This window comes from Carassius auratus, chromosome 11 (genome assembly GCF_003368295.1).
Source record: "Carassius auratus strain Wakin chromosome 11, ASM336829v1, whole genome shotgun sequence".
NCBI classification, from domain to species: Eukaryota; Metazoa; Chordata; class Actinopteri; order Cypriniformes; family Cyprinidae; genus Carassius; species Carassius auratus.
This window is the reverse complement of record NC_039253.1, coordinates 16,436,526-16,449,739: the sequence shown is the minus strand read 5'-3', so window position 1 is coordinate 16,449,739 and position 13,214 is coordinate 16,436,526. Positions and strand designations below refer to the sequence as shown.

General features: G+C 39.4%; 1 protein-coding gene across 4 annotated transcripts in view; it reads right to left on the bottom strand.

Moving 5' to 3' along the window:
• The window catches only part of LOC113111213 (plasma membrane calcium-transporting ATPase 2-like), a 78,951-nt gene that overhangs the window by 42,377 nt on the left and 23,360 nt on the right, over positions 1–13,214 (bottom strand). The gene's annotated exons all lie outside the window — the stretch shown is intronic.

The following is a 13,214-nucleotide window of genomic DNA, read 5'->3' as shown; positions in this document are numbered from 1 at the left end:
GATGCCTAGGTTTGCACATCTAGTGGGAATCTCCAACTCCGACACAGATTCCATCCATCGCAGTCATACATAAATAATTAACCCCGAAGGAATCCATAGTTTAGGAGCTAAATAAAGTGTTTACTGTTTTGCTGCCAGTCTCCAAGCCCACAGAAGAGGGTAGGAGGAAAACACAGAGGGTAGTGGGTACAACAAAAAAAAAGCTGGGGAATGAAAAAAAAAAAACTCAGAGATAAGGGGGTCTGTGTTAATGTGAGATAGGGGAGCTTCCAACTCCGTCGGGTTTTCTTCTACACGCGGAATATGAAAAATAGAGGTCACTCTTTGATGTGTGCTTGCAGTGATCAGAGATGAAATTTCGGACTGGGATACATCTACCAGTGCTACGGCCAATTTCCCACTATCACATTCGCACAGTCAGTGATGGTAGCCATAAAAAGCGAAGCACTGAATACTGGAAAGCCCTGAGGTGGATTTTAACCCAGATTGGATTACAGTCCACTCCTCCTTCAGCGTCAGTCAAGCTTCAGCCTCATTGCACACTGCACTGACCTCTTAACCTCTAACAGAGGAGACATCAGCCCATGGTAGTTTTATTCTGATCAAAGTGACCCAATTCTGATGAATGGTTTAAACTGCTGAGGTCAATTATTCTCACCTCTCTTTAGTAATATTTTAACCCCGGCACCCAGTCGCATCAGAGTTTAAAGTACCTAAAGTGAGGTCTGATTTTAAAAATGTATTCATTGTTTTATGTATAATTGTGTGTTTGAGCAAACCACATTAGTCAGGTTTAGTTCTAACATTAGTACTAATGTAACGGTGTCTGTAAATGTCGAAATGTGTAAATGTCACACGAACAAGCGCTACAGTGTTTCCAAACAAATGTCATCCATTGCCCAAGGCATTGAGAGAGGCCATTACCGAGCCTTTAGATTAGCAGAGCACATAAAATGTTTGAGTGCTTAAAAAAAAAACAAAGAGGCTAAATCTATAAAGCAATGTCACATGCCATGCTGAAGAGGACCCACCCAAGTTCATCTCTGATAAGTGTTTTTCGAAAAACCTATGTAGTTGCTTGGGTTTTCTTCCACCACAGATATAAAATCACCAATATTCCATGATCTGATGCTAAATAAATATTTTTTAATCAACATTGTAAACAGTTTTTAGCAAAGTCTGAGACTCATTTTCAAAAGACTCATCTGTTTAGTCAAAGTAAACTCCCACAGTCCACTTTCTAATCTCATTAAACTAGCTTTCTTCCCATTCCTTTTCTCCACTCACAGCATGGAAAGCCCCTCCCAATGTTTACCAGCCCTAGACCATCACCCATCAATACCCATCAACCAATCTTCTGCTTCACAAATGTCTGCATATTGCACAAAATCTTTTTCTTTTAAAAAATATGAAGGAATTTATGTACACAATTGAGTGGTGAAGCTATGGGAAAGTCTTACTGACTCAACTAGAACAGCAATAGCACACCTCGCCTCAACAAGCTGCAGTAATTGAGGCATCATTCATACCTGCAGCACAAACACCTTGGCGGAGTTAAAAAAACTGTTTTAGGAGTTTGTTCAAATTCCTAAACCCAGGTTTGAACAATAGTGATAGGTATGCTTGCCTTAGCAAACACAGCTAATTCAGATGCTTTTCGCAACACTGTGATTAATATGGACGCACTATATTTAGTCGTTGCACTGTATGACCCAGGGTAAAAAAAACAAATGCTGTTAAATGACGCTTAGTGTATGCAAAGCTATTTTCCAAAGCCTATTTCAAGGGAAAAGTATGGTGACTGAATAAAAAAAAAAAAAAAAAAAAAAAAAACCTTTACACAAAAGAGCAACCAAGGCAAACATCTGCACACCTTTGAACGCTTTTGTTCTTTTGTTTCTCTACACAAGATTCGGTGTATGGAGGATATTACAAGGTCTCTTTCACACTTCTGAAGGCAAGAATACTTCAATTCAAGCACTAAATAACACTACCCAGGGTGAAGTATAAAGCTGTCAAATTGCAATTTTCAGCAGCTGTAAGTCAACCAATCAGTGTAGTCCGGTGACACGGTGCCAAAACCACACAGCAAAGCATATCACTCCACCCTCTATCGCCTATGTTACATGGTTGAGATTCTCACATTTTTAAGCAAAGACATCACCTGTGTAAAACCAGAATAAAAAGTAGGGCTGCTTCCATCAATAACCTACTGGTGGTAAAACATTCCATGAAAAATACAAGATAACTACTACCTGTTTGCCAAGGTCATACTGATAAACCAATCCGACAGCAGACCTTTTATGTGGAGGCCTGACAGTTGCACTGACTTTCGCCTAATAACAGTGCAATTTATCACACAGTCCCTGAGGGGCATTTAACAAATCATTTTAAATGCTCTCCTACAATGCATTTAGAGGATGAGCTCAGCCCAAAGAGCCATATGCAAGGTTAAAATATCAGACAGAAGTAGGCTGGTGCAATAAGGCCTGGCATACAAAACCAGCATTTTCGTTCTGGGTGTAGATTTGGTGAATGTGCAACCAAACAGGTCCAAAGGTTGTCACAACACTGATGACAGTTTAATATATGTGAAAAGAAAAGGGCTACTACGGGCCAGTCCATGTAAGCACAACTTAAATATATATTCTCTTTATTTGAATGATCACAATACTGTCATTTTTTTATTATTTTTTTTTTTGTGAATCAAAAACACATAAGCATAACCAGTGTACACTGATTTACAAAATGAATGACTACTTATTTCTTTTAAATCTGAAACCCTGCCCTGCACAATTTGAAGTATTAACATAGAATAGCCTTCAAATAGAATCATTAAATTCCATATAACAATAATACACCCAAACAAATCTGAAAAATTAAGTAAACTAGAAATTAACTTTAAGTAAACTTGAATTAAATCTGAAAATGTACATCAACAATCAGCCCTCACCCATTTCTCTATTTCTACCCACGTGTGAAGCAACAACATGTCAAGGGAGGAGCTGGGTGACCTCACTTCCTACAAATAAGTATTTATGTTCGCCTTCACCATGACTGCAGTCTCCATGACAAATTAAGCTACAAACATCTGACTGCAAAGCAGAATAATGTTCTGGCAGGATGACACAATGGCCTGAATGACCTCTTGCTATTAGACAGTTCATTAGTAAACTGCAGCGAGTCAAATTTTCGCATTTTGAAGCTCACTTGAGTAGTGTTGCTTCACATTAATGCATGTTCACCCCGCAGCAGTCACCAGACACACGGTAAAATGAAAAGAGAGGTCGGCGTCTGCATAAAATCTCAGCGGTGGCGGAAGTGTGTGGCTGTGTAAATGGAGAAGAGGGTGCACTAAGTAGTTCACACTCCCCATCCCAGTGTGAGTGTGAGGAGGATGGTAAGACACAGAGGATTAAAGCATCTGAGCTCAGGCTGAACGTGTGGATCGAGCTGGAGGGGATGATGAAGGGTGGGGAGTGGTTGCGGTGGAGATGGAGGGGGGGCTGCCGAGACATGGGGGAGTGTAAAAGTAGGTGGGGACATGCGGGTGAGCGGAAGACGCTAAAGAAAGGGAGAGAGGAAGGAAATAAGAACGAGGCATTGCTGTGAGATTAAAGCGTTTGAGCAGTTGCTGGTAGGCAGCAGATGTAAATCATGGCCACATCTGTTTCCTCCACTGTCCTGCAGCAGCGGTGCCAGTGCAGGCCTTTAGGCCCGTATCCGCCTCCACTCCACTGGGGCTCTGAAACACCACAAACCCTGCGCTGCCTCGCCACCTCTTTGGTCTTTCTTTCTTTCTTTCCTCTCTCTCTCCACCCTCTCACTCTGTCTGTCAGGTTTTTATAAGAATGAGTCATCAGTCTACATTGCATCTCAAAAGTTTGAGGAAAACATGCAAGTTAGTGCGCATCTAAAAGAAGAGAAAACATCTCAGTTCCCTGCAGACGAAGCCGTTTTATACTGTCAGTGACTAAAAATTACAATAATGCTCTTCTTCGGTGCTGAAATGTCTGCCGAGCACAGTGTGTCAGCCATTACCAAAAACCCAATAATGATTGCTTTATCATTTTAGACTGAGTGTGGATGTTTTTATCTGCCTTTAATCAGGAAGTGAATTAAATTAGGCAGCTATGTAATTCACCTATCAAAAGTGTGTGGTAGAGAGCAGGACGGAAGTCTCAGCTTTTTTTTGTATTTTAACTAAATATGGCACAGGGAGATGCAACGAAGCAAAGTAGGCCAGTCCAAGCCATCAATGCCGGAGGGGCAAATCAAACAGTCTGATGCACTCCCAATAATTAAAGGTGGAGCACCGGATGCAGACAGCTATTAAATTACCAGTGAAAGGATGAAGTTTAATTCAGATAAGGCGGAGGGAAAGCCTTTTACAGGAAGTATGCTAAAAGGAGGATGATTTATTTTTGATCATCGGCTTCATTTGTAATACATAAAAACATCTATTTGGATCAGGGAAACGGCTTGGAGGGCTCACAGACATCCAGCAGCTCCCTGGGGAGAGTGAGACAAATGGTGCGCAAATAAACAAACTACGCCAGCAACTTGAGAACTCTCATTTTGTAATGTTGGAAAAGCAACAGATGCCCAGAAATGACTATGTAGTCATTTTTAACCCTATAAAGAGAGTGCTGACCGGTCAATAGCAACTCAATGGTGGTTGTCATCCCTATTCCCCTTTCTAATGGGGGCTGTACATTGCTGGACAGACAGGTCATCCGTCTTTGCTTCCCTCGGCTCTTAAATTTCAGCTTTTCATTCATCAGACGCCTCTGGGTCCCTGACAGGGAGAGCGAGAACCATATAAGCTGTGGCTGAAATAGATGACAAGGAAGCTTGATCGGAAAAAAAAAAGATTGATAGTGGATGTGCATCAAAGCAGACAAGGATTGTCTTTTTTTCCCGAAGGCATGGCTGCAAAGCGACTGCAAGAGACGGATGCGGAGACATTTTGACTGAGAGGTGAAGACAGCAGGATGTGAGATGGAAAGGAAGGCATGCATGCTGAACAGACAGATGGGGTGCAAAGAAAGGGAAAGAAAAAAAGGACAGAAAATTATTGTGCTGGGTTGTGAGTGTGTGTGTGTGTGTGTGTGTAACGGGGGGCGTGTAATTGGATGCGGCCGGGAGCGAAACACTCTGTCTGTGTGTCAAGGCGTTGGCCTGTGCCCACCATCCCTCTGACTGCAGCCACACCTGCCTTGCATACTAAAGCGGCAGAATGCGGAGCCCTGGACCCAGCTGCTCGCTCTGCACCAACCCAGCCGACTCATGCTGCACACAAAAAAACATTAACTGAAAGGAAGTAACCCACCACCACCAAGTTGAAACATGCCATTAAGACAGTAGGGCATTGTAAAGTCTTTACTGAGTTATGTAGCCCATAATGCAAGGGAGGAGTATCCACCTTATTGTTCAGGGTGGAAGTAAACCATTTTCTGTAAATGTGCGAGACATCTGGTTCATTAACCGCTGAAGGGAATTAACAAAAATAATAAATGTGCAGTAAACTGTAAAATTGTTTGCACTACAGTGAACCAGTGTGTTCTACTGCTGTCGCGACTAATCGCATCCAAAATAAACGTTTTTGTTTACCAAATATATTAGTGTGTGCACTGTATATATATATATATATATATATATATATATATATATATATATATATTTTTTTTTTTTTTTTTTTTTTTTTTTTACAGCTAAAAATAGCTGGAAGTGAATGACACCGGTAGCCAGACACATACAAATTTACAAAATGGCCATGCCCGCCCTTACGGGAAAAATAAGGTGGATACTAAATTCGTATACTGCAATTACTATGGCAAAGAACAAGAGGGTGGTATGCAGGTACTGCTCCAAGTTTCTGTAAAACAACAAACAGTGGCTGACTTCAAGGAAAAATGTTTGCCAAAGCATATTTGTAAATGAATACAACAACATTCTCTGTGAAACTGGAATGAAATGAAATTAATTTTTTGCTAAATTAAGTTGCATGTTCAACAAACAGCCCTTACATTAAGCTTCAATTCAACGATATCCAAAACTCTCTCACCCTCTCTCGCTTTATATTTCATTTACACAAAATGGTTTAGAATTTTCAAATTAAATGAACTTTCATTACAGAATCTTAAAAGAAGAATCTTGAAATAATATAAATAAGAAGTCAAAGGAAAATTAGAAGATAAATCATCATACTAGAATGATTTCTAAAGGTTCATGTGACACTCAAGACTGGGATAGCGGGTGCACATGAATAAATAAATAAATTTTATATTGTAATAATATTTCACAATATTACTGTTTTTACTTTATTTTGATTAAAATGCAGCCTTAGTGAGCTTTTTTTTCTATCTTCTTTTTATATTTACTGATCCCAAAATTTTGAAATGTAAATTATAAGTATGAAACATTATGTTTACATCTAATGAGGGTTAGAGAATGCAGCCACCCACCAAATGCCAAGAATTCCCTAGCAACAACCTAGCAATGTCCTAGCAAGCACTCAGTGCATCCCAGCAAGTGCATAGTAACGCACAAAAAATACAATCAGAAGCCCTATCAAGTTTTGCACTGGCCAGCCCCACTCACTTTCTTTTACCTTCCCTTCACTAGAAATGGACAATATCCTGTTTATGTAGACTGGACGGGGTGGGGGGAATGGCCACAACCATCTCTCTCTATCTCTCTCTCTGTGCGTGCCTGTGCTGGGGTGGTGGGGTTGGCACGAACACTGATTCATTGCCATAAATAACTCGGCTGCTTGGAAAAAGCCACACCCTGTCTGCAGTCACGTGACCTAAGGGAAGTAGGAAATCCCTTACACAATCTCAGAATCTCTCATGGCTCGCCTAAAAGATGGAAGCAAGGAAACATGGGACAGAAAGAGAGAGAGTGTGGGGAGGGGGGAATTAAGGGTGTTTTGTTGAGATGGAAAAAAAAAAAGCGAGCACGGTTACATCAAACGATTCAGAACGCAGAGAGTGTGTCTTGGAAGAGAGTGAGCTGTTTGTGTGTTCTTGTCATTTCACGAGCAACATGCTGAATTCACTGAGGCATCGAGCACAGATAGCGAGTGCCATAGCAAATCTTTGTGTAAACAAGCAGGTCGGTAGAAAGCAATTAAACCCACCATTAGCAGAGCGTGGGTAGCAGGAGATATCATGCCACAGGAGCGCAAGTAAGAATAAAGACACAAATCAAACATGGAAGAGAAAAATAAATAAATAAACCCAGCCAAAAGGCCTGGGGGTGGAGGTGTAGTTGGATGTGAGAGATGGATTGCATACAGGTGCAAACAAGGCAAAGGCGCCAACTGTTTTTCCAATCCCGAACTCCACTCTGCCTGTAAAACTGAGAAAAGAATTTGTTTCTCAGTCTAACACCACATCTTAACCATGTCTTAACATGTTACAATTTCAGCAACAAGCAATTCATCTGTCCGAAATGCTATGTGACGAGACCCAATCAATGTTTTCCATGACACTTATCCAAGTGTAAAACCTTAAATTGTTTTCCGAGTGGAACTTAAGGAATTTGTCATAATATTTCTCAGCTTGCACCATCAGTATCTCATCATCCATGTTATGCATGAGGAGTGGTACAGAGATTAGGAATGTAACCATTTAAAATTGTGTTACCAAGGCGGCATTCATTTGAAGAGAGAAAAAAAAGAGAAAAAAAAAAAAAAAAAAAAAAAACAGGACTCTGAAACATTGTTACAATTTAAAATAACTTTTTTTGTTTTAATATATCTTAAATTTAATTTGTTCTTGTGATGGCAAAGCAAAGTTTTCTAAAGGATAGTCAGGAACTCAATGCACCGTCAAACCAGTCCAAATGAGGTGACTAGACAAAAACAAAAAATTCCAAAAGGCACAAATTCTTAAAAACAGTCCGCACAGTAAAGTATTCATTTTATCTCTCATTCGATTATTTATTTGTTGGTAGAGTGTGCAGACTTTCTTCAAGTATTCTACGTTTTAAGTTATATTGTATGGGCTTTATGCTTTTATTCAGACGGGACAGTAGAGAGAAAATAGGAAAACACTGAAGAGAGGGTAGAGTAGAGGGAGATTGGCAAAGGACCCAAAGACAGGATTCGAACTTGTTGCCACATGCTCAGTTGTGCTATATGTCGAAGCCGATAACAAGTTCTACCTTTTTAAAAAATAATTCTCAGCAGCCATTTCTCCAGCCTTCTGTGTCACATGATGCTTCAAAAATCATTTTATTTTATATATATATATATAAATAGTTGTGCTATACAGTGAAAAGGTTTTTTTTTTTTTGCATAGGCCTGTGTGTCACATTTAAAAGATTCAGATCAAACTAATTTTAATATTACACAAAATTAATGCAAATAAATACAAAATGCAGTTTTTAATGATGATTTAATTTATTAAGGGAAAAAAGCTGTCCAAACCTACCTGGCCCTATGTGAAAAATTTATTGCCCCCTCCTGTTAAATTATGAAAGAACTGTGAAGTGAATGAACCACATTATTTTAGAAAGCCGGGATAAATTACACTTGCCACACCCAGGCCCGATTATGGCCAGACCGGTTGAAACAAGAGAACACTTAAATAGAACCCGTCTGACAAAGTGAAGTACTATAAAAGAGCAACACATCATGCCATGATCTAAAGAAATTCAAAAACAAATGAGAAACAAAAGGAGTTGACATGTATCAGTCTGAAAAGGGTTATAAAGCCATCTCGAAGCCTATGGGACTCCAGCGAACCGTGGTCAAAGCCATTATCCACAAATGGAGAAAACTTAGACAATATTTAATGCACATCTTGTCAGTAAAGCCGGTTCTGTAATCAGCAGTGAATCTCCATCGCCTGCACGCTTTCAGACCAGGGGCCAGTGCTAACAAACAACAATGGAGTGACATTTAAACCAACAGAGGCAATAAACTGTTCAGAGGGCCCAGAAACTGTAGTGGTGCCCTTCCTGACAAAACACTGCAGCTGGTTTTCATCCAGCTTTTATGTGCATTTTGAAGTATCGCATCAGAATAGAGTGATGGAAATAATGAATTTCAAATAAAAATGCCTTAATCACGCTCCATTTAAGGTGGTTTTTGACTTTTGCGAAAAATGGTTAATGGTAATAATGGGAGATGGAAATGCATTTTGCAAATAAATTCCTCTAAGCACTTCAAAAATATAATGTGATTGTGCTATTTGACGGTAAGTCCTGACAAACCAGCAGACTGATCTTCCTCCAGAGCATCTAAAATGTTGGTGCGGTCATTCGGAAATGCCCAAGCAAAGTCTGTAATCGAAGTATTTCTGTATAATTGCCTCCCAGAATTGTTTTAAACGACTGCATTCCCAAACAGTAGCACCTCCGAAAGCAATAACCGCATTCATTGTGTTACGTCTGCTCGTACTGAGGTGCAAGTAATTTATTATATAGGAAAATTATTTTATTTAGGAGATTATCCTACTCTTCTTAGTCATGTATAGTGCCAGTTTATCAGGAAGTGGCAATTTTGTTCTCTTTGACTCATTGGATGGAAATAGTGCTTGTTCTCAAATGTTTTGTATGATATTCCAATTTTGCGCATAATTTAAAATTCGCAACTTTGGATGGAAACCCAGCTAGTTCATCATGGTCATGGTTAGTTATTTCTATGTTCCTGTAGCTCAAGTGGTAGAGCATTGCATTAGCAAGCGTAAGGTTGGGGGTTCGAATCCCAGGGAACACATGTTAGAAATTGTTAGCCTAAAATAAAAGCGTCTGCTAAAATGCATAAATTTAATTTAATTTAATTTCTAAAACTCAGAATAAGACAGAAGCATGTCACTTTATCACATCGCATCTGATGAGTCACACTGAGCTTAACCTCATGTACCAGCTTTGGACCTTCCAGACAAGTCAGCCTGTCATTTGCGAGAGAAGAGGGGCACATGCTGTGAAAGGGAAACAAAGTCATGTACGATCATTAGAAGCATTAGTGGTAATGAACCTTATTAAAACTGCCATTAGAGTCTGCAATACGTTTCTGTTTCTAGAGCAACAAAAGCCCCTCCACCAGCCCTTGAGAAGAAGTCTAGCCAGAATTCAAGAGTCTCTCAAAAGAAAATGTATTAATTTTCACAACAATAGCACAAGAGCTTGTCTAATAAGCTCTCACTAGATGGCAAACACTGTAGTCCATTCTTTTTTTTCTCCTATACCCACAGACATAATACAACCTGAGCCACGAGTCCCTCTGGATTCTCTGGCTGATGGAAGAACAAACAAGGTTGAATGAAAGAAGAAAAGCACTCGAGAAAATGAACACCATTCTGCTGAGAGAAGGAGAGATGATAGTTTGTGCCACTCACATGTGCCGATGTTTTGGGCACCTTTTGATTTCACAGATGATGAGGACCTAGGCACAACATCTCTGGCTGTAAGTGGGATACTCTCCTTTGTAAATCCAGAACAAAAGATACAAAAAAGGAGAAAGGGAAGCAGAAGACATCAGTTATGTTCATTGTCTCCTCCCAGCACACAGCACTGGTGCATCTTGCCAAAATCATGAGGCTTATGACCGGTGTCAGGCCTGAACGTGGGAGTGTGGTTTGTTATGGAAGCCAGTTAAGAGGACAGGGTATTCCTCAGGCAACCCTCTACTATGCGAGTAAATCATTTGCATATGAGACTAAATCTTCACTCGACTTAATTATGTCTAATATTAGCCAATGGCTATTAAATTCTCAGATTTTACTAACCAGTGTGTGAGTTGGATGCTTAGTATAAGTTTAGCACAGATAAATTTACACTCACCGAACACAACGAGCACTTCAAAGTTTAAACTCTAAAGTGATCTATGCTATTTTTCAGTTCATCTCAATGGGTGCGCAGCATACCTGCATTTGATGTACTGTAAACTCTAATGTAAAGGTGTATGGCTCACCAACACTTAATAAAAAAAGTTGTAAGATTTAGTTTTTTTGCCATTTTCAATTGTTCATAAAAACTACTTTTTCGAACTCTTAGGGCATTGAACTGATTGTCATGAAAATTTAACCAGATCATCTTCAGACCACGCTGGCAAAGAGTTTTGGAATTCAAGTTGATTAGTCATACTGTTTTCAACTAGCACGTGAACGAATTCTATGAAAAGCATGCAAAAGTGGACGTGAGGCTATATCTCTGCAACGGTTTGGCCAGACCAAACTTGGTGTGTGTTATATCAAGCATGACCTGAGACTACCTGCAGTGTTTCGGCTAGGGTTTCCCCTAGTGGTCATGAGATATGGAAAATGCACATTTTTCCTGTTCTCTTTAGATTTGGTGCATCATGTCAAATTATATATTACCATGTCAGCCATTTTGGGTGTCGGCCATTTTGAATTTTGTTCTAAAATGCTGTATTTTACGAACGAATTAGCTTATCGTTACAACACTAATTACAAAAATCTTCAGCTCCATTCACTCACGGTTCTCAAAGAGTTTGGGTCAAAAGTTATAATGAAATTTAGAAAAATGCTAATAACTTTTGCTTATATTAACCTATTGTAATCGGACTGATGTTGATAGATTTCTTAGATCATGATGATTAAATATCTGAAAGTACACTTAACATTAGTCAGTCAAGCAAGCGCTGGGTAATGATTAACATTTTTAATCATGATTAATCACATGATTGTCTCCAATTAAATTGCTATTAAACGCACAAAACTAATAATGCATTCAAAAGTAGTGTATTGTGCACTTTTTTTCATTTAAAAGTACTGCTATACAAGTGCAATAACACTTTAAACAAGGTTTTTTACAGCAAGAATTCCTTTTACATAGTAGCAGTTAAAAGATTTCTTATTGTCTCTATATGTTTTCAGAGATAGATAGATCTAAAGTAGTACGTCAGTAGGGGTCGCTTCTGCCCAGCTACATTTTTTTTTCTTGAAGATAACACAGATAAAAAATTACTAAAAGATGTTTTTAACCTTGAGCTCTGGATTGCACCAGCTCATATCAATCTTTAGGAAAATTCTTCAAAAGCTTTTGCTGACAGAGGAAAATTAAATAACTTTGATTAAGAATCCATAGTACAGCTCCTTCATATTTGGCCATTTTGAAAAAGCAGCTTGGTCTGGTCGGACAATGGCTAAACATTCTTTTCATCAATGAATACAGATAAAATGCATTATGGTTCCAAAATAGGGCTAGGTGATATAGAAAAAAAAACTTAGCACAATAGAGATTTTCATATCAGTCGATATCGATAATTATCACGATTAAGTTTAAAGGTAAATTTTTTTGCTAGAGAGTAATTAGTGACAATTTTCATTTTTGGGTGAACTATGCCTTTAATGACAAGTGAACAGTTGTGATGGTTTTTGTTGTTGTGATATTTTTGGAAAGCTATTGGGGAGAGCTAGGCATTAGAGTGAAAACGCCCATGTAAATGTTCATGCAAAATGTGGGACAGCATCGCTTTGCAATCAGGATTTAAAAAACAAACAAAAAAAACATGCTGGTCCAAATTACTCCCCTGGTTAGTCACCAGCCCACCGGCGTGCGCTTCCCACCCGCAAGCACCCTGAATATCAACAACATTGAACAAACTGAGAATAGTTGCACAGTGTGAACACTGCATGGCAGCCGTCAAAAACCACTGCCCTGATCATATGTCTATATGATAAATATTTCGGTCACTGATGCTGAGAGAAGCTAATGAGCAAAGAGTACATGCAAGGAAGCTAAGCTAAGCTCTATACTGCAGAGAGAGGGGATGAGTGCTTCTAACACCCCATGACTGATTAACAAGTCATTGCAAAACACAACAACAGTACAGTTGCACCTTAGTCCACCATGCATATTCTTTACCGGAAATATCATCAAATGCTGGTCAAGTTTACACACAGGCTCTGGTCTTAACATGGTCTCACAAGACCATCTGAAAATCCAAAATACACACAGAAGTCAACAGATGGCTAGTCCATACAAAGCAAGCAGTGCAGGAGGTCTTTCCCAACATCAGACTGATCAGATGTCAGTTTGAGAGTCAGGGGGTAATGGGATGGAAGGGCATAGGCAGACATATCACCTGTTCTGGAGTCATGGGAAGTGGGGCATATCCATGGGCTGGAGGTGAGCTATTAATACAGTGTACAGGGAGAGGATCCCTGAATTATCAACTGCAACGGGTTAGTTACAGCATGACTCATGGCAAATAACAGTGTCCCATCAGCCTCTGG